Source organism: Terrapene carolina, unplaced genomic scaffold (genome assembly GCF_002925995.2).
Source record: "Terrapene carolina triunguis isolate 2854851 unplaced genomic scaffold, T_m_triunguis-2.0 Scaffold53, whole genome shotgun sequence".
Classification (NCBI taxonomy): Eukaryota; Metazoa; Chordata; order Testudines; family Emydidae; genus Terrapene; species Terrapene triunguis.
The window spans coordinates 6,118,864-6,146,765 of NW_020664404.1; positions in this window are offsets into that span (position 1 = coordinate 6,118,864).

Sequence of the window (27,902 nt, forward strand, 5' to 3'; positions counted from 1 at the left end):
GACTTCAGTGTAGTTACTCCAATGTACACCTTCTGGAGATCAGAAGATACACTGCATGTGTGTATCTAATTAAAGAGTTAAAGGCTGTCATATCAGATCAATTTATTTGTCAATCCCATCTCCAGGGGTGACCAGTCCCTGATGTTTCAGAGAGAGGTGAGAATCCCCCATAATGCACCTCCCCAGCTGAGCCATAAAGTTATACACACGAGCTGCATCTAAACTAGCAAAATGAATACTTTCTGTTCAGCAATCAGCAGCAACACTGCAACTGAACTGGTGCTAAACTGCAAGTGTAGGTGGTGTCAGGTGGTTTTAACACCAGGTCTCAAACTACTGCCCTGGGTCTGCGTATACTAGCTTTTTGTACCATCACTGCAGCTGTTCTGTTGCGGAAATATGGATACTGCTTTTTTTAGTGGAGACAAGGCTTCCTGACCCCTGCAGCAATCATCCCAGGCCCTGAAGCATGAAATTTGATTCCCTTTTCTTAGTACTAAGAGCCTCTTAGATAACACAGCGATAGATGCTATATAACCACAGACAGATGGCATGCAGAACAATAGATGTTGTTACTAATGAAGAAACTACCCCAGTCTTTATCATTATACACTGATACAATCATGAAAATCAATTCAGAGTTGCAGTAGTAATATTTGGAGACACTGCAGTCTTGAGGGATCAGTGGCTCACCTCCCCATTACAAAGGGATTCTTCTTTGTTGTGATCGTTAGCACAAAATAATTGCATTCTTCTTTTTTTCCCCAAAGAAAAGATTTCTCTTTGCTGACCAAAAAGCAACAACAAAATGTCTGATCTTTTTCAAAGGGTTACTTTCAGCAAGCAAGCAAAATTAGGTTGTGCAAAATAAAATAAATAAAAACATCAATTGCTTTACATACCCAAAGAATAATTTTAAGTAATTTGCGAAGCAGGAACTGGTTAGGATCAGAGAAGTGGTTGTAATCAAAGTAACTGGGGAAAAAACAGGCTTCTTTCAGAAAATTAAGTACCTCATTAAAAACCAATCTCTGTTCTCCATATTCAAATAATGTACCCACTAAAATAGTTTATCAGATCTATCTTGATTCTGATCATTTGGGAGGAAAAAATATATTGGGCCAGAATGACACAGGTGCTTAGGCACCTAATCCACCTAGGCGTAAAATCCACTAGGCACCTATGTGTATTTTTAGATGCCTAAACAACTTTGTAAATCTGACCCTTGTAACAAATCCATGGCTACTAGGACTTCAAAGTTGTTCCTGTGCTGCACACCAAAGCGACTTAGTGCTGCATGACAAAGCCACTTGACCGGGCTAGAACTCGGATCACCTCTACCACACGCCAAAAGGTGACTCTGTTAACTGCTGGCAATATAGGGTTTGTGACCCACACTTGATTAGCTCTGATTCGGTCCAACGGAGGGCAGTGTGACACAAACAATAATCACTGCATTGCAAAATGTTTTTGAGTTATTTAGTAACTTTTAAAATATAACAAAAAGATACTATAGTCTATAGTGGAGGTTTTTAAGGCTTGGCTTGACAAAGCCCTGGCTGGGATGATTTAATTGGGAATTGGTCCTGCTTTGAGCAGGGGGTTGGACTAGATGACCTCCTGAGGTCCCTTCCAACCCTGATATTCTATGATTCTATGATTCTATAGTGCAGGGTTTTTTTTAATCTGTATCGTACTTTGGTATCTCATGCAGTAATTAGTTTAAGGAAGCATAAGGAGTTCATATCAACATACTACATGTCTTAGGTAGAGATGGACTTGCACTGGGCTCTAAACATACTTTGAACTATGTGATGTGCAAAATCTGAATCAGTCTTGTGTATAAGCCCATTATTATTATTATTAATTATTTATTTATGGCAATATGTTATTTATTATTAATTATTTGCATTGTGGTAGTATCAAGGAGCAGTTATGGACCAAAAGCCCATTGTGCTAGGTGCTGTACAAACACAGAACAAAATACAGTCCCTGCCCCAAAGAGGACAAGGTAAATATAAATCAAGAGAAGACAGAGCTATGGGGGAGCACCAGAAATAATGAGACAGCGCTGGTCAGTATATAGGCAGTGGTCTCAGCACACCAGTTGCCTAACCATTGTCAGACTTTACGTAGGCAGAATGGCCAAGAGCCCTGTTCAGCAAAACATTATAAAGTGTGCTGAAGTCCCATTGTTTTGCTGAATCCAGATCAACATTATGCATTTTAATATAACTAAATATAAATGTACATATTGTGGCAAAGTTCCTCCTCTACCTTGGTGGGTCCTGCGCTTATTGGCGGATTTGCTCCCCTCAGTGATCTTCCCCTCTGGTGGAACCCATAGTCTGGGTCAACTCTTCCTGTGTCTGATCAGGAGTTGGGAGGTTTGGGGGGAACCCAGGCCCCCCCTCTACTCCGGGTTCCAGCCCAGGGCCCTGTGGACTGCAGCTGTCTATAGTGCCTCCTGTAACAGCTGCATGACAGCTACAACTCCCTGGGCTACTTCCCCATGGCCTCCTCCAAACACCTTCCTTATTCTCACCACAGGACCTTCCTCCTGGTGTCTGATAATGCTTGTACTCCTCAGTCCTCCAGCAGCACACCCTCTCAGCTCCTTGCGCCTCTTGCTCCCAGCTCCTCACACACACGCCTCACTGACTAACTGGGAGGCTTTTAACTAGTTCCAGCCAGCCCTTGATTGGCTTCAGGTGTCCCAATCAATGTAGCTATCTCCACTGCCTTCTAGAAGGATCTTAATTGGCCCCAGGTGTCTTGATTAACCTGGAGCAACTGCCATTTGGTTACCATGGTACCAGGGATTTGTTTAACCTGGGGCTAACATACCTGTTCCTCACTACTTTACTGTAGCCATCTGGCCTTGCCCAATCACAATATCTAGGAACAAAGAATGTCAACCATACTTCCAGGATGGGGGACTCTGTCCTGGAAAACAATGACTCTGAAAAAGATTTGGGGGTTGTCAAGGATAATGAGCTGAGCGTGAGCTCTGACACTGTATTCAGCACTGGAATATTTTATCCAGTTCTGGTGCCCACAATTCAAGAAGAAAGCTGATAAATTGAAGAGGGTTCAGAGAAGAGCCATGAAAATGATTAAAGTATTATAAAACATGCCTTATAGTGATCGACTCAAGGAGCTCCATCTATTTAGCTTAACAAAGAGAAGGTTAAGGGGTGACTTGATTATAGCCTATAAGTACCTATGTGAGGAACAAATATTTAATAATGGACTCTTCAGTCTAGCAGAGACAATCCAATGTCTGGAAGTTGAAAATAGATAAATTCAGACTGGAAATAAGGCATAATTTTTTGACGGCGTGTGTAATTAATCATTGGAACAATTTACCATGGGTTTTGGTGGCTTCTCCATCACTGACAAGTTTTAAATCACGATTGGATGTATTTCTAAAAGATCTGCTCTAGGAATTATTTAGGGGGAGTTCTCTATCTTGTACTATGTGGGAGATCAGACTAGATAATCACAACATTCCCTTCTGGCCTTAGAATCTATTAATCGATGAAAGCGCCATTAAGGAGGTTATCTGCGTGCATTAGCTTCATTGAAAAAGATTTGTTATTGTCCCCCCACTTCCTCTAAGCAGTAACGTGTGTATGCTTCTGATCTTTGGGATCTTAGAACTAATTTGGCCTGCACCACGCTTTGCACAGTGCGGATCGGTTCTCTGGGAAGGGGACCGATGCCATGGCTGCTGACGCCGCTACATCAGTAAGAGGCAGATGTTGCCACTTGTCTGGGATCGGCTCCAGTTTCAACATTTGCCACCCCCTAGTTTGAAGCCAGAGCTTGGCGTTGCTGCAGCAACTCCCAGTGGGAGACGCTGTTCCTGAGCTGTTTGCTGACTGCAGAAGCGGTGACATTTTGACACTGAGAAAAATGGAAGTGAGCAGAACTTCCTGCCTCCCTGTTTTAGAAAGAATGCCAAGCTGTGATTTTTACAAGGCACAGGTGCTAATTACTGGGAAATGCTTGCCTAAGAGATACCAATCCCCTAAGGTGAAGTATTTGGTGCAGGCATTATTTTCCAGCTAATCTATTAAATTTAGAAGTTAGGATGGCTGCCACCTGTGACTGACACCACTGTGACTAAAAACTTATGCAAGCACATCTGCCTCCCCTGTTACTTTGTCTTCTCTCCCACTGCCTGTTTGTGTCCTTATCTACTGGTGTGTATCCTAGATCATTATTTGAGTAGCACCTAGAGGTCCCAGGCAAGACCCTGTTGTGCTAGGTGCTGACTAAAAAGTGCCAGACAGTCCCTGCCCCAAAGGCCTTATACTGTCTAAATAGACAAGACAAATGGTGAAAGGGAAAACAGGCATACAGGGGTAAAGTGACTTTCCCAAGATCTCACAGCAAGTTGGGGCAGAGAACCCAGATCTCCCAAGTTCTAGATCAGTGCAAAATCTACTAGACTATGCCAGCTGTCAATAGTGTCTTCTTTGTTGGGCAGATAATAAAATGAACCCTGATCCTAGATGGAGCCTCCAGGTGCTAGAACCACAAGCAGAGAGGTTTCCATACAGCTTGAGTTCCAGCTTTGGATCCTTTGTTTACCTGGAACACTATATGTTATATGGCGACATCTAGTGGCTGAATAACATGCTGTGACTAAGTATATCACTATCCCATTGATTTCAATGGGCTTTGGATTTGACCCTAAATCTTTATGATATATTAGTCTTCTCACTATCTTCTTGCTTATGTGTGTTTAACGCAGACCTTTCCATGTTACTTTAACAAAGTTTTATGTGTTTTAATTTTCTTTTATTACTTTGTAGCCAATTTCCAACAGCTTCACAAGATGAAACAATGAGGCAGAGCTCCATCAATGCCTTATTTTCTCCCTTTCATCTCTAACGACTATCCAATCACTTGGACAACTGATGTTTCTGAGCTGGCAATTAGATCCACGCTTTCTGCTGATGATTAAGAGAAATTAATTAAATCAATGCTTTTAGAGGTGGAACAAACTCAGGAATATTTCTGGCAATATTCTCCCCTTCCTATAAACCCGCCGTCCATTAACTCAATACACCAGGCATGGGTTTAAAGATTTTGTCCTGATGGTAAACAATGAATTGTGATTTATACCCTGCTTCATTTTTTATTGTTGTTGTTAATGGAAAGCTTTTTATTTTCAGATGCAAATCAAGAAACCAGCAATGGGAGATCAGAGACAAAAATCTATAACCCATCATCCAAAGAATAAGAAGGGTTTGTAGGATTGAACCTTTGATTTCCGAAAACTAGCCCTTTAGACAGAGGTCTACACCTGAGAGTGACAAGACAGCACAGAGCTATCAGAGGTACAGACAATTTTTTTTATTTGTTGGGTTTGAGTAAAAAAAAGATACAATAGCAGTTGAATACCACATTAATGAGTTGTTTTATATCACAACTACAGTTGTCTGCTTTTAATACGGTGGGAGAAAGAAGCGTCTGTTCTAAACTCAGTGTTCCCATTATTTATTAATGCAATTCCTAAATTTTGAAGGGCCTTAAGCACTTGTCTACGGCCACGGAGACAAGTGGAAGCATTTATTATTTGTATTACTCCAGCACCGAGTGACCCCGTTGGAGAGGAGGGGGCCTGTTGTGCTGAACACTGTGCATCATGCAGTGAGACAGTCCCTGCCCCAAAGAGCTCACAGTCTGAACAGACAAGGCAAATGAAGGGCAGGAGAAAGAATGTATTATTATCCCCATTTTACAGGTGGGGAACTGAGTTGTACGGCGATGAAGGGGTAGAGTAGCAACTCCCACATTTATTGGTTTATGTACCCCACCTTCTTAAAATGTTGTGATGTGAATGGCTGGAACAGCAAGCTCCCGCACCATACTTTGGAAACACGTGGATAGAACACGGAGTTGCCACAAACCCGGTGTAAGGGGCAACTTGCAGTCCCCCTGAACTAGCAGGAGAACAGGGAATGGTGATGCAGATCACATGCACGGCGGAATAAGGGTGACACACACTTAATTCTGGGCATTGCACTATTCAGATACAGGGTTCACCTTTTTTGCTGTGTCTCCCATTTCCACACCTTGAAGGTCTCTCGTTATTACATCTTGGAGAGGCTAAAGCTGTTTAGTACATTGTGCTTCTCAACTTCTTAAAGATATTTTTTCTGAATAAAAGGAGAGAGAGGAACTATTGATTCTTTTACAATCTGTTTGCTTAAAGAAACTTCAGAAAGAGATAAGAAAAGACCAATTATTTTCTTACATCGGCTTTACTCAACTGTTGCTGAGTGCAGAACTCCAGACAGTGCAATTAGATTGTTATATGTATTCTCGAGTTACTGGTTGTTGTATGTAATATCTTACACATTGAAAATTTTCTGCTCAATTTTATTTTTTTCAAGGCAGAGTTGCTGATAGAATAAAAGAGGGTGGGTTTCCTTTTCCTTGGCTTGTACTGTGGGTTCAGTAAGTACTTACATCATGCCAAAGAAAGACGAGTGATCAGAGAGGAAGAAACATATTGCAGGTAAGCATAGGACTGGGAATCAGGAGAGCTAGGTTCAATTTTCAGCTTTGCCACAACCTCCCAGTGCAACCATGGGTGAGTCACTGAAGATGCATCTACACTGGGTATGTGCCCACATCCTGGCTTGGTCACATGTTAGCCAACGCAGCACTGCAAAGCTGCACCAGTGTCTACACTAGCACTGCAGCTACATGTGGTTTTTCCCTTGAATTTCTGGGTGCATATCCGAGGGTCTTTAGCACCTTGCCTCCTGGAGCTGCTCTAGGAATTGGTTTGTGGTGTCTTGTGGGAGAACTTGTCTGTCCTTCCCAGATGACTGTGTGGAAGTGGTTTCAGGCTGCCATGTTTGGGCAGAGGCACTTCCAGCTCTGCTCACTCTTCCCTCTGTTCCAACTGGGGGACAAAGCATACATGACTGTGTCTCAAGGGCATACCTGTATAATGAGGATAATATTTCTATTCTCCCATTCTTTGTCTTGTCTATTTGGATTGTAAGCTCTTCGGGGATGGGAATTGTGTCTCACTAAGTATATATCAGGGGTTCTCAGACTTTTGTACTGGTGACCCCTTTCACATAGCAAGCCTCTGAGTGCGACCCCCCCTTATACATTAAAAACAGTTTTTTATATATTTAACACCATTATAAATGCTGGAGGCGAAGCGGGGTTTGGGGTGGAGCCTGACAACTCGCGACCCCCCATGTAATAACCTCATGACCCCCTGAGGGGTCCCGACCCCCAGTTTGAGAACCCCTGGTGTATATGCAGTGCCTATTACAATGGGACCCCATGCTTTGGTGAAGCCTATAGGCTCAACTGTAATGTAAATATTGATCTCTAATATAGGCATAATTACATTTGTCCTTCTCACAGGGCTGTTCTGAGGCATCAATATATGTGTTTTTAAATGCTTTGCAATCCTCAGATGAAAGGTTCTATAAATGCAAACTACTGTTATTAAGAGGTCCCAAATTACCTTGGTATTATGTTTTCCCTTAAGATTTTTCCATTATTTTTAAATTTCTTTTCCATCTTCTGCACAATGATTTGCATGGTTTTCCCTATGAAAAGGTGTTTTTCACAGATGCAAATAGAAAAATGTCACCCTGGCTCAAATATGCCAGTTGTTGCCAAATCTCATGATTTTTACCACAGGCCTCACAATATTTTGTATTTTTGCAAAGCCCCAGCTCCTGGAGTCATGTGATTATGTGGGAATCTCAGCTTTCATAAAAAAAAATATTTTAGTTGGTTGTGGAGAAAAGCTTAAAAATGAACTCTAAACAATAATACTAAGCTTGTAAGTAGCACTTTTCATCAGTAGATCTCAAAATGCTTTACAAAGGAGGGCAGTATCATTATCCCCATTTTACAGATGGGAAAACTGAGGCACAGAAAGGCAAAATCATAGAATCACTTGCTCCAGGCCACCCAACAGGCCGGTGACAGAGCTGGGCATAGAATGCAGCTTTCTTGAGTCCTAATCCACGGCTCCATCCACTTGGCCACACTGCCTCCTCTAAGGGCTCAACAATCAGAAGACAAATAAAAAGGACCTACATTTTTTTATTTTTAAAATCTCATGATTTTGATGGGGGCCTGGCACAAGAGTTTTGAAAGCTAGGATTGGTGATGCTGATACCGATGTATGTGACTGTAAACGATCAGTTTTCACTTGTAATGAGATGGAAGCTTCAACCCTACAGGCCATGTCTTTTGTGGTTCACATTCTGCATTCCTTCTCATGCAAAAGAAAACTGTGGACTCTCAAGTGGCATTGTTCCTGGTGGAGAGAAAGGGGAATGTTTGGAATAGGAACCGAGATCCTTCTGCTTTAGCATCACAGCACTGCAAACAGCAGCCAAATGTGCTGTTGATTGCCATTTAAGGATCCAGTTGAACATATGAGCAGTATAATCAAAACAAACTCAGTCTGGATCTATAAAAGTTAGATAATATTTGCATGCTGAGTCTGAGACAAGACCCTTTAATTGTAATAGGAACTGACAAGCTAGATTGGCCATCTTCAGCAAAATTGTCAAGGGGGCATAGTTTGCCTGAAAGCCAGTGTTTACTCAGAATGGGCCTTTGTTGCACTAGAGAGGCCACAGCAACTGAATAATTGTTTAATTAAGACACACTCCCACTGTCTTTGTTCAGGCTAAACTCCAACTGACGATGAGGAGAGTTCTGCCTATTGGAGACCATTGCAACCAGTTTTGCTGGCCGAGGTGGAGATTTCAAAACTGATTTAGGGAGATCTGTGGCTAAACTGATTAGTCAGCTTTGAAAGTCCCACAAAACTGGTTGCATATAGGGTTCATTTCGAGTCCACTTCGAAAAACGTCAGCGCTAAATCTTCTTGAAAGTGATCTGGAAAGTTGTTTCAAACTCCCCCCGCCCCCCTTTAAATTTTAATCAGCACACAAAACATCGAAGGTGGGATCCACAAAGGTATGTTGGCCCCTAATCCCAGTGGGAGTTCGGCACTTAAATACCTTTGTGAATCCCACTAGCAGTTTCACACCTGGAGAACTATATGCACCATCCTGCATTCCTTGTGGCATTAAAATTTCCCATTTAATCTTGTGTGCAAGGAATGCAGGGTTCCTTTGATAAGTAGCAGTGATATTTTAATTCCCACAAGCATGAGTCATCAGAGGGGACTGAATCCTAGAACTTCAGCACCAAGCGTTACTCATTGTATGAAAGAGCAACTCGGTCAGCAAGTAGCAGTAGTAGGCTCCTATCCTCTATGTGGACTAACCAGTAGAGAGAAATACAGTGCACAGGATGAGTATTTGATATGATTACAAAGTTGTAAAAATCACTTTTTAGGGCATTGTAACTAGAGCTGTGTGAAATATTCACAACAAAACCTGAAACTACACTGAAACTTAACCGTTCTGCCATAAATTGAAAACTTGAATTTAGTCAAAAGATTCAGGAGCCTTGCACACAATTTTGGACTCAAAGTTTGGCTATCTGAAATGATTTCTGCTTTTGTATTGAAATCTGGCTCCTGTCTGAATGACATATGAGTACAAAGTGTGTATGAAAATATTTCAGAGGAAGTTTTCATGTTGGGTGCCAAGGTGCATCTTTTCTGCAACGTTTGAAGAAATGGCTATATTTTTAAAAAATCAAAATCATGCAAAACTTCACATTTCAATTTTGGAACGTCCAATTTCGAACTCTGACTTTCAGAAAATCATACTTTTCTCACGAGATGCCCGTTCCATCCTCAGGAATAAGCTCTGGAGTTGTCCCTGGAAGTGGGGCCAAGGGTCAAAGGAAAAGTAATAATAAGAATAACTTATGGTAATGTTATGCCCACTTTGAGTTTGTGCTGAAACGTAGTAAAACTCATCATTTAAATTGTTTCATGTTTCACTGCAAATATTTCATATACCTCTGTCAGACAAGGAAAGTGTTTACTCTCTGCTAGCCACGTAATGGTGGCTTATGCGAAATGAGTTTGTGCCCTGAGAGGTAAAGAATGGTGTTTCAGACAAGGCACTGGACTGGGACTCAGTATATTTGACACAGAATTCCTTTTCCTACTTCTCTAAGACCAAAACAGGGTTCAAAAAGAGAACTAGATAAATTCATGGAGGATAGGTCCATCAATGGCTATTAGCCAGGATGGGCAGGGATGGTGTCCCTCGCCTCTGTTTGCCAGAAGCTGGGAATGAGAGACATGGAATGGATCACTTGATGATGACCTGTTCTGTTCATTCCCTCTGGGGCACCTGGCATTGACCACTGTCGGAAGACAGGACACTGGACTAGATGGACCTTTGGTTCTTATGTCCCTCTGTCTTGTCTATTTAGATTGTAAGCTCTTCAAGACAGCAGCTGTCTCTTGTCCTGTGTAAAGTGCCTAGCACAATGGAACCTTGTTCTCAGTTGATGCTACTGTAATACAAGTACAGTAACAATGGTCTTCGGGCACTTCTAAGTGAACAGATGTTCACAGTACAAAAATGCCCTCCTCTTAGTTAGCATTAACTGGCCTTCTTGACCATCCCAGCATCAGGGCCAATGTTTTACAGGGCAAGGAGACTGGACTCTGTTAGTCCTACAAGCAATGCCTTCACTAGTCCATCAGTGCTGTTTAAGTGAGGTTTGCCCTTTTGCTGCCCATGTTTCACCTTTTTTCTGGTCCATAGAGGAATTTGCTCTCCAGAACTGCCAATCCAGCTCTAAATTCATATTTAAAAAAAAAAAAAACACAAAACACTTCGTCACAGACCCTTGACCCGTGGAGTATTAGCCCTATAATTGTATAGGTTAGACTCAGGCTAGAGTTTAATAGCACTTTAAATCTGTCTTGCTGTGATGCTGAAATATTAACCTTCGATCGAGCCCGTTCGGTCTTTCAATTCTTTATCAAGTCTAGTGCAAAGAGGATTCTGCCAAGTGTTTCAACAACATCAAAATGCAAACAGGTTAAAAAAAACCCCACCCATTAACGCTCTGGTTCTGAGTTCAAACCTCCCCTTTTCATATTTCATCAAACTCATTTTTATGAATAAAAAAAGCAATTAGCGAAATTGTGTTTATGTGGATAATAATTACTGCATTTATTACAAAACAAATTACCGTTTTTTTTTAGACTTACAAAGAGAAAACTCAGCCCGCATCCTCGTCTACAAAAATAGTTTCCTAGGAGATTTCTTGCTGTTGCAAAAATATTTACTTGTAATCAGAAGACATTTTCTTTCTAGTATTTTCTCTAGAGTCTGATAGGCAGAGACACATGTTTTTAATTAGCATATTAAATGATGGGGGTTTTTACCCTCATTGACAGAGGCAAATCATGCTAATTGGTAGAGTTCTGTGCGGGACTTTTTTTAATCCCGCTCCCACCCATTCCTGCTATTATGGCAGTGGGTCCTGCGGGACTTGTGGGATCCCTGTCCCGCTGCAGAACTGTATCAGTTGGCACTAAAAGTGTGTGCAAACCACTGCCCCTTCAGTCTTTTGTTAAGGTTAACTTCACTGCAGTGTGAACTGAGGCTTCAGGCCTTCAAACAGGCAGGTGGTGAACTTTAAGCATGCTAGTTGTCTCACGGACTTCAGTGGAACTATTCCTTGGCTTGAACTTGTGCGAAAGTTCCCAAAACTGGGGTCTGAAGCAGGGCCGCCCAGAGGGGCGAGGCAAGTGGAGCAATTTGCCCCGGGCCCCACAGGGGCCCCCATGAGAGTTTTCGGCGGGTCTTTGGTGGCAGATCCTTCAGTGCCGCCGAACACACCCAGAGCGAGTGACGGACCCGCTGCCAAAGACCCAGAGCTTCTTCCGCTCCGGGTCTTCGGTGGCAATTCAGCGGTGGATCCTTCACTCACTCCGGGACCCGCCGCCGAAGTGCCCCAAAGACCCGGAGCGGAAGGACCCCCGCCGCCGAAGACCCCAGATCCCCTGAATCCTCTGGGCGGCCCTGGTCTGAAGTGCGTTGGGGCATCGGCACCAGGATTGAATTTCCAGTGGTTGCAATCCTTTGGAACCACTTCATCTTCAATTTACACCTTCCTCCCCTTCTGTGGAACCCAGTCATGTTCAAGTTAGGTGCTGAGCTACCCCTGTGGAAGCTGGTCATTTTCAGATTATACCTTCATTTCCATCTGCAGAACCCCATGTGTGACTTGAGGCTTAATCTGAGGACAGAATTCCCTCTCCCCCCCCAAGATGGCTATGCAATTGGGTCTTTGTCAACAGTCCTCGCCATGGTGAGTGAGCTAGAAAAAGAATCCTGTCGGTGTTTTCCCAGCTGCAGTGGCTCTGCAAAGGTCAGATGGGAGCGGTGTCATTTTCTCAGCTCCCTACGCTGCTGCTCATCTCTTTTCTGACTACTTGGGCCCTTGCCGTTTGCTGTACAAATCTAGGTTTTCTTTTAAATGACTGTATTTCAAATTCCAAATGTACATGAAACGTATCGTTTTAAAAAACCCCAAACCCTTACGTTTTCACTAAAGTCAGCAGATAGGACCGTGAATACAAAACGGGGGAGCAGATCCGCTGAATAAGTAGGAGCCGTTTTTTACATAGAACAGAACCACTCTAAAGTTGCAGAGAGGGAGTCTTGCTATTGAATTCAGTGGGCTTTGGATCAGGCCCTGTGCCACCAAACTATAATATTATTATTTATTTGCACTGCAGTGCATGCGACTTAAGAAAATAAATCATAGGGACATAGGCATTGCCACGCTCAGCTGTACGAGTGGTCCTAGTACTGTACCTTGTGTCTGATAGTAGCCAATAACCCAAAGTGGGCAATTATTTAAAACAAAAAACTGTCCACAGCGAAAGTTTCTGCCTAAATCCTTCAGTTAAAGGGTCGCATAGCAGGTGGGAGCGCCTAAGTCACAACATGCAGATATGGGTCTGAAACTTCCTAGACATCAGAAGTGTTAAGATCTGGGGAGTTTGGTTCAGCTCATCATGGGTGAATTCCTGGTCCAGTTTGCCAATGGGGCAAGGATTTTGCCTAAAAGACGAAGTATTCTGATTTATTTGTATTGTGGTAGCATCTAAGAGCCCCAGACATGAACCAAGAATTGTGCTAGGCGCGGTACAAACACACAGCAAAAGGACAGCCCCGGCCCCAATCTTGCTATGACCTAAGAGCAGGCAGTCCGAATACTGCATGATTCTGCAGCCCTTTTTATTTTGGACACACACTGGTGCATGTCAACCATCCTTAACTGGCTGCCGATACACGAGTGTGAGCAGAAACCGGGATTAGCTGGTGGGAGCTTGCTAGATCTGTCCTTCTCCATTTCTTTCTTTTTTTTTTTTTTTAATTCAGAGCAGCACATTCTTATTAGCAGTGAGGTTTTTATGCTTACAGCTAGCCCAGCCAGGTCATGGAGTGTTCTAAATTGCTGCTGATGAGTGAAGCACTTCTCCTTGCAGGGTACAGTACATGGTCGGTCCCATTAAGAATGATAGTGTGAATAGCCATAAGCCGTTAATTTTGACGAGCGCAGGACCGTATCGCCCTAAAAGAGAGTGTGCCGACGCCATGAGAGACATGCAGCTGTTTCCACCGCTCACTCCCTTAATGAACAAAAATCGGAAAGCAGCTGCCGTTCACCTGCCAGACAGGCACCCAGAGCCCACGGGAAAGTTCACCCGGTTAGCATCTGTGAGGGGAAAGTGCTGAGGAATTATTGCATTAGCCCAGTAAGGCTCTAAAGAGGCACAAAATGCATATGGTGACCCTGCAGTCTGGGAAAGGCCTGTTTTAGAGTGAGCAATTTTATTTCCTGAAAATGCAGTAAGATGGAACAAATTGCTTGGCTCCCCGGCTTGCAGTCACAGAGGCAAATCCATCGAGATTCCCTAGGCACCTTGTGGATATCCTTTTAGGAAAGTTGCAACTACCATCCTTAGAAGCATGTCTTAGAAAAGTATTATTGTTTTCCCTCTCTCATTTGCATCCGATTTAAGTTAGCTTTCCTTTGCGCTGTGCGTGACATTAGCCAGCATCTACCATTTAATTGCATGAGTGTTTCCAGACCTGCCGAGAAAGTAGAGTCCTTGTTCTTATTTCTCCAACAATACAAAGAGGAAGGAAGTGAAATTACAGTGGCTGACTTTTTCTTTTTTTTCTTTTTCTTTTGCACTTGCCGTATTTGCAAATCATCATTCAGAGTCCCATATGTAGACAATGTTCCTCGCGGGGGCTGCCGTTGTTATTAAAAGCAGGGCATTTTCAGCTAAAAGCAGCATATCCCCTCATTATTTTAAATAGCTCAGGAGTGTGCACACGCTCCCTGGATACACCGAGTTCCATATCAAGCAAACACTGTTGCACTGGCGCTAAGAAAAATGATGGGCAATTATGAGTCTTTTTCATCCCATTTTTGCTCATTGCCAATGTTCCACTGGGAACATTTCCAATGGAAATAAGGAGGGTCAGAAGGGAAGAGAATATGTATGTGCACAGAAACTAGAACAACAGGCTCTGAATCTTGATTGGGGCTTCCAGGCAGTACTATGATACTCAGAGATGTTGGCCTTTGATGGTCTCTAATGTTGTGCCTAAATCAATTGCTGGTGCAAATAATGATATGCAGAGTCATTAAGGAGAGAAGGAATGTGCTTGTACCCCAGGTGGAATGTAAGGGACTAGTTAAACTACACAAGACAGCCTGGTTCTTTCCCAAACTTTGACCTTGACCTCTGTAGTTCCACATTTTCTGAGGATTGGCGTTGGATATGGTTTTCCTGTCCTGAGAATATTTTTGAACCTTCAAAACATTTTTTCCTGGCTCAGATAGGGAGGAAAAAGTCAAAATCTCAAAAATGTTCAGGAATCAACAATCTGGAAAAAAAATTTAATTTGGGTGAAATCGAAACATTTTGTTTTGATAATTTCAAAATGTTTCTTTTCAATGTTGATGTTTTGTGGGCTTTTAAAAATTTTACTTCAATTAGCTTAAATTTCTAAACGAAATGTCATTTAGAACTGTTTATTTAGAAATTGTTTATTTAGAAACTGTCAACATGCTTTGAAAATTTCACATTTTTCAAAAACAAACATTTCATCCCTTTCCCATAAATAATTTTGGTTTACATGAATTGACTTTTTTTTTTTTTTTAACTTAAAAAACCCAAACTTTGGTTGAAAAATTCCTGACTAGCTCTAGAGGGAACTTTCTCTACCCCACTCCAGATCCACATGTGCACAGCACTCCCTTTTGTCTAGAAGGGGGCTTGACCTTCTTTGAACCGCTGTTGCCCCTTTTCTGGACCTTAAAGAGAGCACTTTGTGTGACTGGGAATCCGTGCAGGCGGAGGGCCCAGGACTTGGGCAAGCCAGGAGGGGAGTGAGAAAGCTGAGGGAGGTGGATGGACTTCATTTCCCATCCCAGCCACACACAGGTCAGGCAGAACAGGGTTTTAAATCTCCTCATGCTGAATCCTGTTTGTGCTGGGGAATCCCACTTTTAAGGAGGTACCCAGGGCTGGGAGTGCCTCAGATCCAAGCTGCTTGCAGGGTGCAGAGAGCCAGAGTCCCCAAACCTCCACATGGATGGACCTGGCCTATTGCTGATCCCCTGAGACCTGCAGCGTTTGGGAAGAAGGTTCCACACCCTCTTCCAGCAAGTCGGGCCAAACCAATGGAACAATGTGGGGGGATGTCCTCCTGAGTACAGCTGGGTGAAACTTTTTGCCTGAAACATTTTTAGGTGAAAGGCAGATTTAGTGACACCAAAACATTTTGCAAACCTAATTGTTTCATTTGAGAAAAACCCAACAAAATCTAAATGTTTTGTGTCAACATTTTTTAAGCTGAACGTTTTGATATTTTTTTTGGTTCAACATGACTTCGCATTTCAAAGTTTCCTTTAAGTTGATTATAAAAAACAACAACAGTAAAACCCCACGTCAACAGGCCCATGCGCTGTCACCTACGTGGAGGACCAGTGTGAACGAAATATAATTTTCTGCTGAATCAGCCTTAATCGTAGATCAGTAGTAGAGTTTTTAATGTTTCGCAAGGCGCTTTCCCATTGCCTCATGTTCGAGGATATACAGAAATCTTTGTTCCAGGCCTGGCGCAGGCAATCTAAATTTGAGAGGGTCTTTGGGGCCAGGAGTCATCATAAGCTTCAGCTTGGCAGCTGAGCCTATGGACCTCTCTCCACGTCAACAGCCACGCTGGAGTCTCTACTGTTCCCAGCACATGATATATCCTTCAAGAGATACTTAAGCTGCAGGTAATGCCATGCAGATGGACTAGGTAGGCTGTATTGTTGTGGGAGTGCTTGGAATTGCAGAAACTGATCTGCTGAGATCAACGGAGACTCCCAAATTGTCCCTTTTTCAATCCACCTTCCCCACAATTTTCACCAACGGGTTGCCCCAGAGTACAGCATCCATGTGTGAGAAGGAACAGAATTTAAATTTTCTAGAAAACTGGTCCATGTTTGTCTGGTAGCCACTATTGTAGGGGACATTTCCTCATCAAAACGGTACAAGGCTGAAGCCAGGATTCCTGGCAACAAACAGAGAGAGCAGCTCCCTTTCCACCAGCAGCTAGGGAGGGCTCTGTTACGTTCTGCAGCCCCAGGACTGCCTGGCTAAGGATAAAGGCTGTAGGATAATGCTGCAAGTTGGGGAAATGGAAGCCTCTCCCTGTGATGGGGAGTTGTAATTTACACAAAGCCGATCTCCACCCGCCCAGAGAAATATTTTTAAAATATATATATATATATATTTTTTCCCCCAAAATAAAACTGAGGAATAGTAACTGGGGGACTTCTCAGGACATGCAGTATTTATGGGTTTAGGGACTATCCTAGAATACAATCCTGTTGACTAGAAGTAGACTAGAGGATTAATAGGATAATGGATACCTCCTTAAAAATTACTTCCCTGAACTGTGTTTTGGGACATATCCCATTATCTTTAAAAGTCCCCAGCTCATGAAAAACTTGGTTCTGTAGAGCGCTGCTTGTAGCCAAATGACTCAAATTACTTAGAAGAGGAGGTTCCTTCAGGGATAGAAGCTTGGCACCGTGTCTTGGCTGGCCTGATACTGGCAGCTAAAAAGCAGGTAACTTCTCAGAGACGATGGACCTCAGGCAAATTTGAAAAGATTTGGTGTGACTTCTTTGAAATTCCTAGCAGATGGAAACCAAGGTGTCGCTCATCTTTGCCCTCCCTGCCCACTTCTTTCTTTTCCAGTCCTTACTGTTAGTCAGTTCTTTTTGACTTTTTTGTGTGCCTATTCTCCTATTATTTGAAAAAAATATAAATCAAAGACATTTAAAATAAAAATGTCAAAACGAAAGGTTTTGTTTGACTCAAAATATTTTCTCAACAGCTTTTTGATGGGTCAAACGTTTGGAAAAATTCATTTTGCGTTTTACGCCAAACACTTTTCTGTCCTTTTTTCGTAATAGCCAGCAACCTGAAAACAACCATGATTCCCACAACTCCGCTCCTGAGCTCACTGCTTTGTTTTCTCATGGGAAAGGGAAGGACCAGAGCTTTGTTTGCAAGCACCTGCATTGCTCCGCCCCTGGGAAGAAAAGCAGACGTCCTATTTAGTGCCACTTGCTGGCTAAATGGACGCTTGAGGTTTCTTCCTTTGCCTCCTCAGTATTTCCCAGCATCAGAGCCGTCAGCACTCTCAGTGAATTGCAGGAAAGCACCCAAGTGATAAGGAGTGTTTTAAGTAAAGATGGGCAGGAGCTGGTCTAGATCAGACCTGGCTTTCATACCCTTCAGAACTCATGGTCATTACAGAGGAGATATGAACTTTCCACCACTGAAGTTACTGCAAGAAAGAGAAGAGCTCATTAATGGGGTGGGTGGTGGTGTTTTTTTTCTCACTGTGCAAGAAGAAAGAGAGACGAATGTCCAAATATTTGCGGTGTGATTCATTCTTTGTGCAGACTAGTCGTTTTCCCCATGGACAGAGCTTCTTGTGTTTTTGCGAGCCATCTGTCCACTGTGGGGGAGTTGAATTGTTTCCATTCAGCAAATCCGTGCAGCTAATAGAAATACCCTTTTGAAAAACGTTGATTATTGAGTGGTTTTGTCTGGGCTAAGGATTTTTTTCATTGTTTTAGAGATCTAGCCTTGCCCATCACAAATAAGGGGACTGAGAAAAGGGGAGAGAAAGCTGGTCCCATTGTAAATAATAAGTGTGACAAAATTACACTATAGTCACAATGCAATCACAGAGTAATCACGCTGTGGTTTTGCTTTTCGGTATGTAATTACCACTAATTCCTATAACTGGACTGTTAACTGCGTGACTGATTTACTAGTTTTATGCCTTTTGGTAGTGTCCTTACTGCATATATTAACTGTATTGTATTTACACTGGAATTTCTTAGTCGTGCAGTGAGCTTTCTGGTTATAGAATTAGGTGTTAATTACAGGTATCAACCAACTGAAGCAATGTAGTTGCAGTTTCTACTCAGTCGGTCTGGGGTTAGGGTTGGTGCTGAGGGGTGGCCCTGAGCTAGCCTTAGGCTAAACAACAGTTTATCCTGCAGGGGAGAAGTCCCTCACTCATGCTGAAGGGTTGGGTCATTTCCTGCACTCTGCTCCTCATGTTTGTCTTCCTGGTTCACCTCTTCTGTCTCCACTTTCTCCCTCGCTTACCAAGTTGTGCTGCTTATTTGCTGTGAGATCCCTGATTAACAGCTCCCCCCAGTGGACCACTTTGGAACTGTTCCTCCCAATTTCACTGTCCCTTTGAACTAAATGCTCAACATTGTTTTGAACATGCTTCTTGGATATGAATATTGTTATGTACCACCCTGGTACTGTGTGTGTGTGTGTATTCCACAGTCCAGTTGTGCTTCCACAGTCCAAGATTAGCATCTAGAAAGTTCAAGTAAGCAGTAAGGTTTGACCTTGTCACTGCCTTGAGGACCCAGTTTCCTGGGCCCCCGCAATTCGGGTTGACAACTTATGAGAGACGTAAGTGTTCCTCCTGCATCTCATGCAAACCCATAAGAAGCTGTAGTCATGTTCCTCAGGAATGAGCAAAGATTCCCTGTTCAGCATGAAGGAACTCAAACAAAGAACTGAATGACTTGCCATCATCCCTTAAAGGCAGACTTTGGTGAGGAGGCAAATGAGCACAGAGGTCTGCTAACCACTGTCAGACGCCATGTATGAGGAGCATACCCCAGTCCTAAATTCCATCCACAGTGTGGCACTGTCTGCCCTACGTTCACTGGTGGAATGGGATACATTACCTCCAATTTGTGGTTGTCCCATGCAGCCTGTTACCGATGCATCTTCACAGTCAGTGTGAGTGATTGCTACCGTCTGCTTCACTCAGTCTATATCAGGCTGTCACGGAGTATGGGGGACTCAGGGCCCTGCACCCCCCGGCGTCCTGCGATTGACTGTGACTCTCAGCCAGCCAGTAAAGCAGAAGGTTTATTTAGATGACGGGAATACAGTCCAAGACAGGTCTTGCAGGCACAGACAACAGGATTCCCCTCAGTTAGGTCCATCTTGGGGTCCTCGGGCACCCCAGCCCCCCCTCCGGAGGTCAGAGCCCTCCCTGCCTCTCAGCCACCTCACCAGCCAGCTTTCCCAGACTCTGCCTTCAGCGACCCCTCCCACAGCCTTTGTTCAGTTTCCCGGGCAAAGGTGTCACCTGGCCCCAGCCCCCTCCTGGGTTCTCATGTTACATGCTCAGGTATTCTCCGTCGGTCAGTCTCCCATCCCCCGATGCAGACTATCCTAGCCACACTCCCCTGTCAGCATTCCAAGACCACAGTAAGAACAGTCCCAGTTCGTCACACAGGCTAAGAACAAGAACCTGCCCATGCTTTATCAAGACTAGATCCTCAGCTGGTGTAAATCAACACGTGCTCCGGATAATACATTTCTCTATGAGAAGGGCACCTGCTAAGATCGTTCTTGATGTGAGAGGCACTGAAACACATGAAAAATAAAGTTCCACTGCTTGATATTTTCACAGTAATATAACCATTTTTATTATTATTTATTTAAGAAAGCACCCACCATGTTCAAGGTTCTTCCCAAACAGCGAAGGTAGCTAATCGCTGTTCATAGATTCTAAGGCCAGAAGAGATTATTGTGATCATCTTGTCCGACCTCCTATATAACACAGGCCACAGAGCTTCCCTGAATTCCTATTTGACCTGGAGCATAGTGTTTAGAAAAACAAATCCAATCTTGATTTTAAAATTGGTTAATTTTCCTCATTGTTAAAAATGGGCTCCATATTTCTAGTCTAACTTTGTCTAGCTCTAAGGAGCTTAGGTCTAGATCCTAGATAAGTCCTTAACCCCCACTGATTTCAATGGGAGTTAGATGCCTGAATATCTTTGAGGATCTGGGCCTCGCTGTATAACAACAGACACGTTGAGAGAGGCACAGGGAAAAGGAACTGGGTAGAAGAACAATAATGTCTCATCACGTTTGGATCTGTATAACTAATGATGGTAGAGTTCTCGCTCTTCTTGTCATGTATTGAACTATGCCTGTCCAGACCTGAATATTTCCTGTGACGACATTCCCACTGATCGAAAAAATAGTCCACAATGAGACTAAAACAAGCGTACACTGTTGGCTAAAAAGGGTAGAAAGAGACTTCGATTCATCAACAGTCTGTCTGATGCGCATGCTCGCTCAGGCTTGGAGTTGAGAGAACACAATGATGATCAGCACACAGCTCAGGAATTTTCAGAGCTGGCCAAAGAGAATTTACACTAGGTTCCTCCTGACAAGAGCCAGAGGTATAAAAAGCAATATAGTGACTTCTGTTCAAGCAACAACTGTGTAAAATATTGTTCAGGAAAGCTATAAAGGTTAGCTCGATCAAGAAATAATGCCGGCGGCATTTGGCTTTATATCCCTTTGGGAAATCATTTCATATTTTGTTGAAGGGAAGGAGAGTGGTCTAGTGATAGGGGAAGGGGATAGGATGCCTCAATTCTATTCTCTGTTCTGCCACTGATATTTCGGGTAGACCCTTAGTTTTCTCTGTGCATCAGCTCTGTCACTCTGTACAGTGGCGATGTTGTTACTTTCCTACTCCACAAAGCTGGTCGTGAAGCTTGAAGGCCTGATATAAGAGACTTTCCATTGACTTCAATGGGCTTTGGAATCAGCCCTAATTGTGACTTGTAATTGTAAAATGCCTTGAAGTAATACAAGACCTATGTTCTATGTGTTTAGCATTAACCATATAGCTTTATATCACATTGGTGGTAGCATTTCACCAATATCTCCCTCTTAGTAATAAGGCGTAACATTTATATGCCCTTTTCATGTTCACAGCATTTTCCAAGCCATTCACAGAACAGCCATGTGAGGTAGTAATTATAATTACAATTCTCTTTCTTTTAGGTGGGCAGACTGAGGGATGCAGATGGATTAGCTTTTCCAAGGGAACTAATATAGAAATTCCCAGACTAGATAAGACTCCTAGTCCATCCAGTACGCTTTCTCTGACTGTGGCTAGCACACAATGCTTCAAAGGTATGTGCAAAAACTCCACAGTAGATAGTTATGGTATAGTCTGGCCACAGGGAAAGTTTCTTCCTGACCCCCCCCCCCCCATTTATTAGATGTTGGTTTATGCCCTGAACCATGACAATTTATATCCCTTCCAAAACTCTTGGGTATTTTTTAGCCCTTATTATAACAACTCTGGATGTCTGGGCCAAGACTGGATTCTAGGACTGTGGATCTCAGTACTATAGTCAAGCCACTGGACCATGCTTTTCCTTTTCTTTAGCATGTACAAATTGCATTTAAACTCCAGGATTGCTAAGGAAATCTCACCAGCCACGATTTTGGACTTGATCTCATGTCGTCTCCCTATTAAACATGCCATTTCTGCTCCCACACGTCATCGGGTGCTAAGAAGGAAGGAAGCTGTGAATAATTGACCAAACAAACTAAGCTTTAGCTTGGAGCGTGCTGGGTTGTATTTGCATAACTGTAATGTCAGATTCATTATTCAGGAGCATAGATCACCATGACCCCACCCCTCTCTCCAGCTCAGCCATTCACAAACACTGGCTCCTGGACTCCCAAGATTAAACATCTTTCTTGCTGCTTTAAGCAATTTCTCTTTACAGGGAGCACAGCAGAATGATGGCCTGTTTTTTTTTTTATTCTGGTGTGGGCCCTTAAAGGCATAACATTTACCACAGCACATAAAATCACGGTTCATGGTTTAGGAGGGCAGGGAAATAACAACGACTTAAGCAAATTGTATTAAGGAGGAATCTTCCGCATCTCGTTTTAGGGAAGTATTAATGTGTCGGCCTCAAGCCAAGCTTCTGTCTTCTTGCATCAGCTAAGCTGGGTGAGGATAGGTCAGTATATGGTCAGAAAATTCTAGTGAGAATTAACGTTGTACAGGAAGTGATATGGGTGGCACTCTTCTGTCTGCAAGCTAGCAATCAGCCAGCGGCACTGTGCTTCTGCAGGTCTCACCGCACAGATGAGATGTAAAATTAAGGTCCTGTCCACTTGTGACCATTTAAAGATCCATGGATCTCGCTTTGCCAGAGTAGGGGCAGTTCTCAAACTTGCAAGAGGTCTGCAGAGACCTGCCTGAGTGCATGGGCCCCTATTCAACAAAGCACTTAAGCATGTGCTTAAGTCCATCCCGGTCCAGCCAAGCACTTAGGCCCAGATCCTCAAAGGTGTTGTAACACTTGGCGAATCAGAGATTTATTGGAAAACCACACATACCAGCTCCAGCACTCACACAGGAACAGGGTGGCCCGATATTTGAGGCTTTTTCTTATATAGAAGACTATTATCCCCCACCCCCTGTCCCGATTTTCACACTTGCTGTCTGGTCACCCTACACAGTAATGAGTTCCCCACTAACACCCCCAAGAGCAGATACAACAACGTAATAACACACAAGACAACACCTTAACCCTAAGATAGATACGGCACTGCCTGTTGGTGGAGGTGCTCTGTGCACTGATCATTACAATATTTAGGCTCCTAATTTCTATTGAAATCACAGGAAGTTAGGAGCTTTAAATACCTTTGTGGCCCTGGGCCTTAAGCCCTTACGTAGCTTTATGTATGTGCTTGAATGCTTTGCTGAATAAGATTAGATTGCTGAATTGGGCCTATGGTGCTGGCGTCTCTGCCTTGTTTCCAGCTGCTAAATTGTGTTAAAAGAAGCTAAAAATACATTAAATACTCTCCTGGTGTTTCCTTCCCAGGTAAAACTGCAGTAATTGTTTACCAGGAATATTACGTGATTACAAATATGAGAAAAAGTAGATCTACAGGACAGCTTTTCCATTAAGATACAGTTCATACGATGAACAATCTTGAAAGTACCCCTGTGTCGGTTTGTGGCATGAGCATTTAATAGAACTGGGATGGTTTGATCATAAGTTATAGCAACAAGCACTGCCAATCAAATTGTTGATTTGCTCTATGTGAGATACTGCCTCCCTTTTTTTATTTCTGGTCAACACAAATGACAGTAGGATAAGTAATTAAACATCTCAAAGATGTCAGAGACTCCATGCTTAATATGCGGCAGACACAAAAGAAAACCCTGATCCAGAGAGAGATTGCAGTCAGAAGAGAGTAAGCCAGTAGGGCCGAAATAGGATGCTAATTGCAATGTATCTTTACCTGTAGTTACTGTAAAGATAGGAGCACAGGGTATAAATGATTTCCCTATGTTTCTTTGCTGCATTCACATCTCTTTGTAGTTCCTTTTCACTGTCACTGCTTGAATGTTCCTGCTTTCCATGGTGATTCTCAGATGTTAAAAACACTAGCTCTGTTGATGTCAATGGGAATTTTGTCATTGACTTCAGTGGGACCAGGCTTTCACCCTTCTTTTCCATACTATTATCTGGATTGGTTTTGAGTAGGTAAGGTAGCATAAATGTATCACATCAGAATTAACATAGCTGCACCCTGAGTGTTAGTTTTCCACGTAGTCCTATCCATAGCCCACTAAAAAGTAGGTAAGCAAAAAAAAGAATGTGCTAGTTATCACTGCAAATGAGCTATGGGGATGGCTCTATTAAACACCCAATCAATAGTTTTAAACACAAGTTTAGACAAGCACAAAAGAAACTGCCTTAGTTCTCTAGTAATCCAGTCCTTTGAGTTGCCAACCACGCTCAACTCCCATTGGCTTCATAATTCAGTATATTCTGGGCACGCTCTACATGTCCCAAGACTCGGGATAAGGAAAGTAGGATGGTGTAATGGTTAAGCCTCAGTATTGGGAGGCAGGTGGTTTGTTTTTTGTTTTTTCTGACTCTGCCACATACTCTTTGACCTTGGGCGAATTACTTAACCTCTCTGTGCCTCAGCCTATCTACATGGGGATGTTTGGGGATCATTTATGTTTGTGAGGCACTCAGATACTGTGCTGATGGGGAGCCATACAAGTTATTAGAGACTAATACCGCTCCTCCCCGCAATTATTTTGATCAAAGGAAATAGGGTCCAAAGAGACATATGTTCAGGAAGAACTTACACAAAAGCACCTTTCCCTTCCGACTGCAGCCAAATAATTCCAACAACTAGTTCTTCTTCTGTAAAGTGAGTCAGAAACTTTCTAGTGTATTTTTAGTTAGATTTATGTCCTGTTGCTGACCCCTGCTGTCAGAGCGCATTTTCCTCTTTGGCTCTTGTGGTATGCAAGTGCCATCTAGAGGTGAACTGTAGGAGAAAAAATATGGTTAAAAGTTTTATCAAGAAAGACTTTATTAAAACAAGAGGGGGAAGGTCATTCTAAACTTCTGTTTTCTGAAATAAAAATATGCCTGGTAGTTTGAATTATAGGTGCTGCAATCCTAGAGACCCAAAGGCAGAGTCTGCATTAGAGATGCAGCTGAACAAAATTCTCAGAGCCAAATCTCTTATGGATAACTATGGCCATTGGTGTCCCGCAGTAGAAATGGGCAAGAAGTTTTGTTAGAACCTTTTTGCTGATGAAAAATGGTCTTTCCCCTCCCCCATAAATATTTTTAAATGTTTTGCTTTTTCAACCACGAAATTGAAAACTTTAAACAGACTTTTTTGTTTTTGTTTTCAGTCTTTGTCTTTTTCAGTTAGTGGGTAGGTGGATGTTTGTTTTTCACTTCCTCTCTCTTTCATCCCCTCCTCTTCTTTTTTTTTTTTTTAAGTGGCAAAATAAACACACACAAAAATGAGAGAAAGAAGGGAACAAACCAAAACTGGATATGAAAAGCCAAAACAAACTTCATTTCATTGGTTTATCATCCAAAAATGTTGGGAGTATTTTTTTCAAAATTTTTTTTAAAAAACTTTTTTTTTTTTTTTTTTTTTTTTTTTTTTTTTTGCGAAAGATGCCAGATTTGGACCTCCAACCTATAGTCCTGCAGATCAAAACAATAAAATTAGCCTTTCCTGATGCCTTGACAGAATTTTTTGTCAACTTGTTGTAAGCAGTGGTTTGCTAGGAAAATACTGTGGTAATAGAAACACAGGGTCAGAAAGTTGACTACTATCTCCTTGCTATAGAAAGAGATTACAAAGATAAGTGACAGCCTGAGACAATGCTCTCATCAAGGTACAATTCACCCTTTTGCACAGAGACAGCATAAAAGCCTATGCATCACTTAAGCCCTATTTAGAGGCATGAAATGGGACTTCAGTGGTATATAGCTCTTCTGCTGACCCTCTGTGCAGGGGTAAATTGCAACCTTAAGTGTGTACAATAAACTTCTGCTAGCAAATCCACCTTAGTTAATGGGGCAACTGCTAGAGAGAGATGCCCCTTAACTTGAATCAGTGTCAGACACTGGCTGCTAAGTATTTGCACTCTGTTTTAATAACTACACTGTATATTCTGTGTTGCTCCTGTGACAGTGTACCCCATAAGGCTTTATGGGGAGGGGGTGCTTATAAATGTATGTATGACATAACTGGAATATGTTTTGTGCTGCCTGTGCCATGTAACATATCTCCGTAAAGGTTATGGTCTACTATATCTATTCATCCTATTTGCACATATATATCATTTTCTACTTGAGGTTAAGAATATGGGCTGTATGCTTGCTTGGTTTCTAAGGGTACGTCTACACTACGGGATTAATCCGAATTTAGATAATTCGAATTTGGGAAACAGATTGTATAAATTCGATTGTATGCGGCCACACTAAGCACATTAATTTGGTTTTTACCCACATTAATTCGGCGGTGTGCGTCCATGTACCGGGGCTAGCGTCGATTTCTGGAGCGTTGCACTGTGGGTAGCTATCCCATAGCTATCCCATAGTTCCCGCAGTCTCCCCTGCCCATTGGAATTCTGGGTTGAGATCCCAGTGCCTGATGGGACCAAAACATTGTCGCAGGTGGTTCTGGGTACAGCCTCACCCCTCCCTCCCTCCCTCCCTCCCTGCATGAAAGCAACGGACGGCAGACAACCATTTCGCGCCTTTTTTCCTGGGTGAACACTGCAGACTCCATACCACGGCAAGCATGGAGCCCGCTCAGCTCCAGACAGCAGTCATGAACATTGTAAACACCTCGCGCGTTCTCGTGGAGTTTATGCTGAGCCAGGACCAGAAAAACGAGGCGAGGAGGCGGCGGCGGCGGGAGCGCAGCGACCAGCGTGATGAGGACATGGACATGGACACGGACACAGAATTCTCTCAAACCACGGGCCCCGGTGCTTTGGAGATCATGTTGTTAATGGGGCAGATTCTATCCATGGAACGCCGATTCTGGGCCCGGGAAACAAGCACAGACTGGTGGGACCGCATAGTGTTGCAGGTGTGGGATGATTCCCAGTGGCTGCGGAACTTTCGCATGCGTAAGGGCACTTTCATGGAACTTTGTGACTTGCTGTCCCCTGCCCTGAAACGCCAGAATACCAAGATGAGAGCAGCCCTCACAGTTGAGAAGCGAGTGGCGATAGCCCTGTGGAAGCTTGCAACGCCAGACAGCTACCGGTCAGTCAGGAATCAATTTGGAGTGGGCAAATCTACTGTGGGGGCTGCTGTGATGCAAGTAGCCAAAGCAATCATTGAGGTGCTGCTACGAAAGGTAGTGACTCTGGGAAATGTGCAGGTCATAGTGGATGGCTTTGCTGCAATGGGATTCCCTAACTGTGGTGGGGCGATAGATGGAACCCATATCCCTATCTTGGCACCGGAGCACCAGGGCAGCCAGTACGTAAACCACAAGGGGTACTTTTCAATGGTGCTGCAAGCACTGGTGGATCACAAGGGACGTTTCACCAACATCAACGCGGGCTGGCCGGGAAGGGTTCATGATGCTCGCGTCTTCAGGAACACTATTCTGTTTAAAGGGCTGCAGCAAGGGACTTACTTCCCGGACCAGAAAATAACCGTTGGGGATGTTGAAATGCCAATAGTTATTCTTGGGGACCCAGCCTACCCCTTAATGCCATGGCTCATGAAGTCGTACACAGGCAGCCTGGACAGGAGTCAGGAGCTGTTTAACTACAGGCTGAGCAAGTGCAGAATGGTGGTAGAATGTGCATTTGGCCGTTTAAAAGGTCGCTGGCGATCGCTACTGACTTGCTCTGACCTCAGCCAAAGAAATCTCCCCATTGTTATTTCTGCTTGCTGTGTGCTCCACAATCTCTGTGAAAGTAAGGGGGAGACCTTTATGGCAGGGTGGGAGGCTGAGGCAAATCGCCTGGCTGCTGATTACGCGCAGCCAGACACCAGGGCGATTAGAAGAGCACACCAGGAAGCAGTGTGCATCAGAGAAGCTTTGAAAACCAGTTTCATGACTGGCCAGGCTACAGTGTGAAATTTCTGTTTGTTTCTCCTTCATGAAAACCCGCCCCCTTTATTGACTCATTCTCTGTAAGTAACCCACCCTCCCCCTTCCCCCAGCTTGCTTTCAA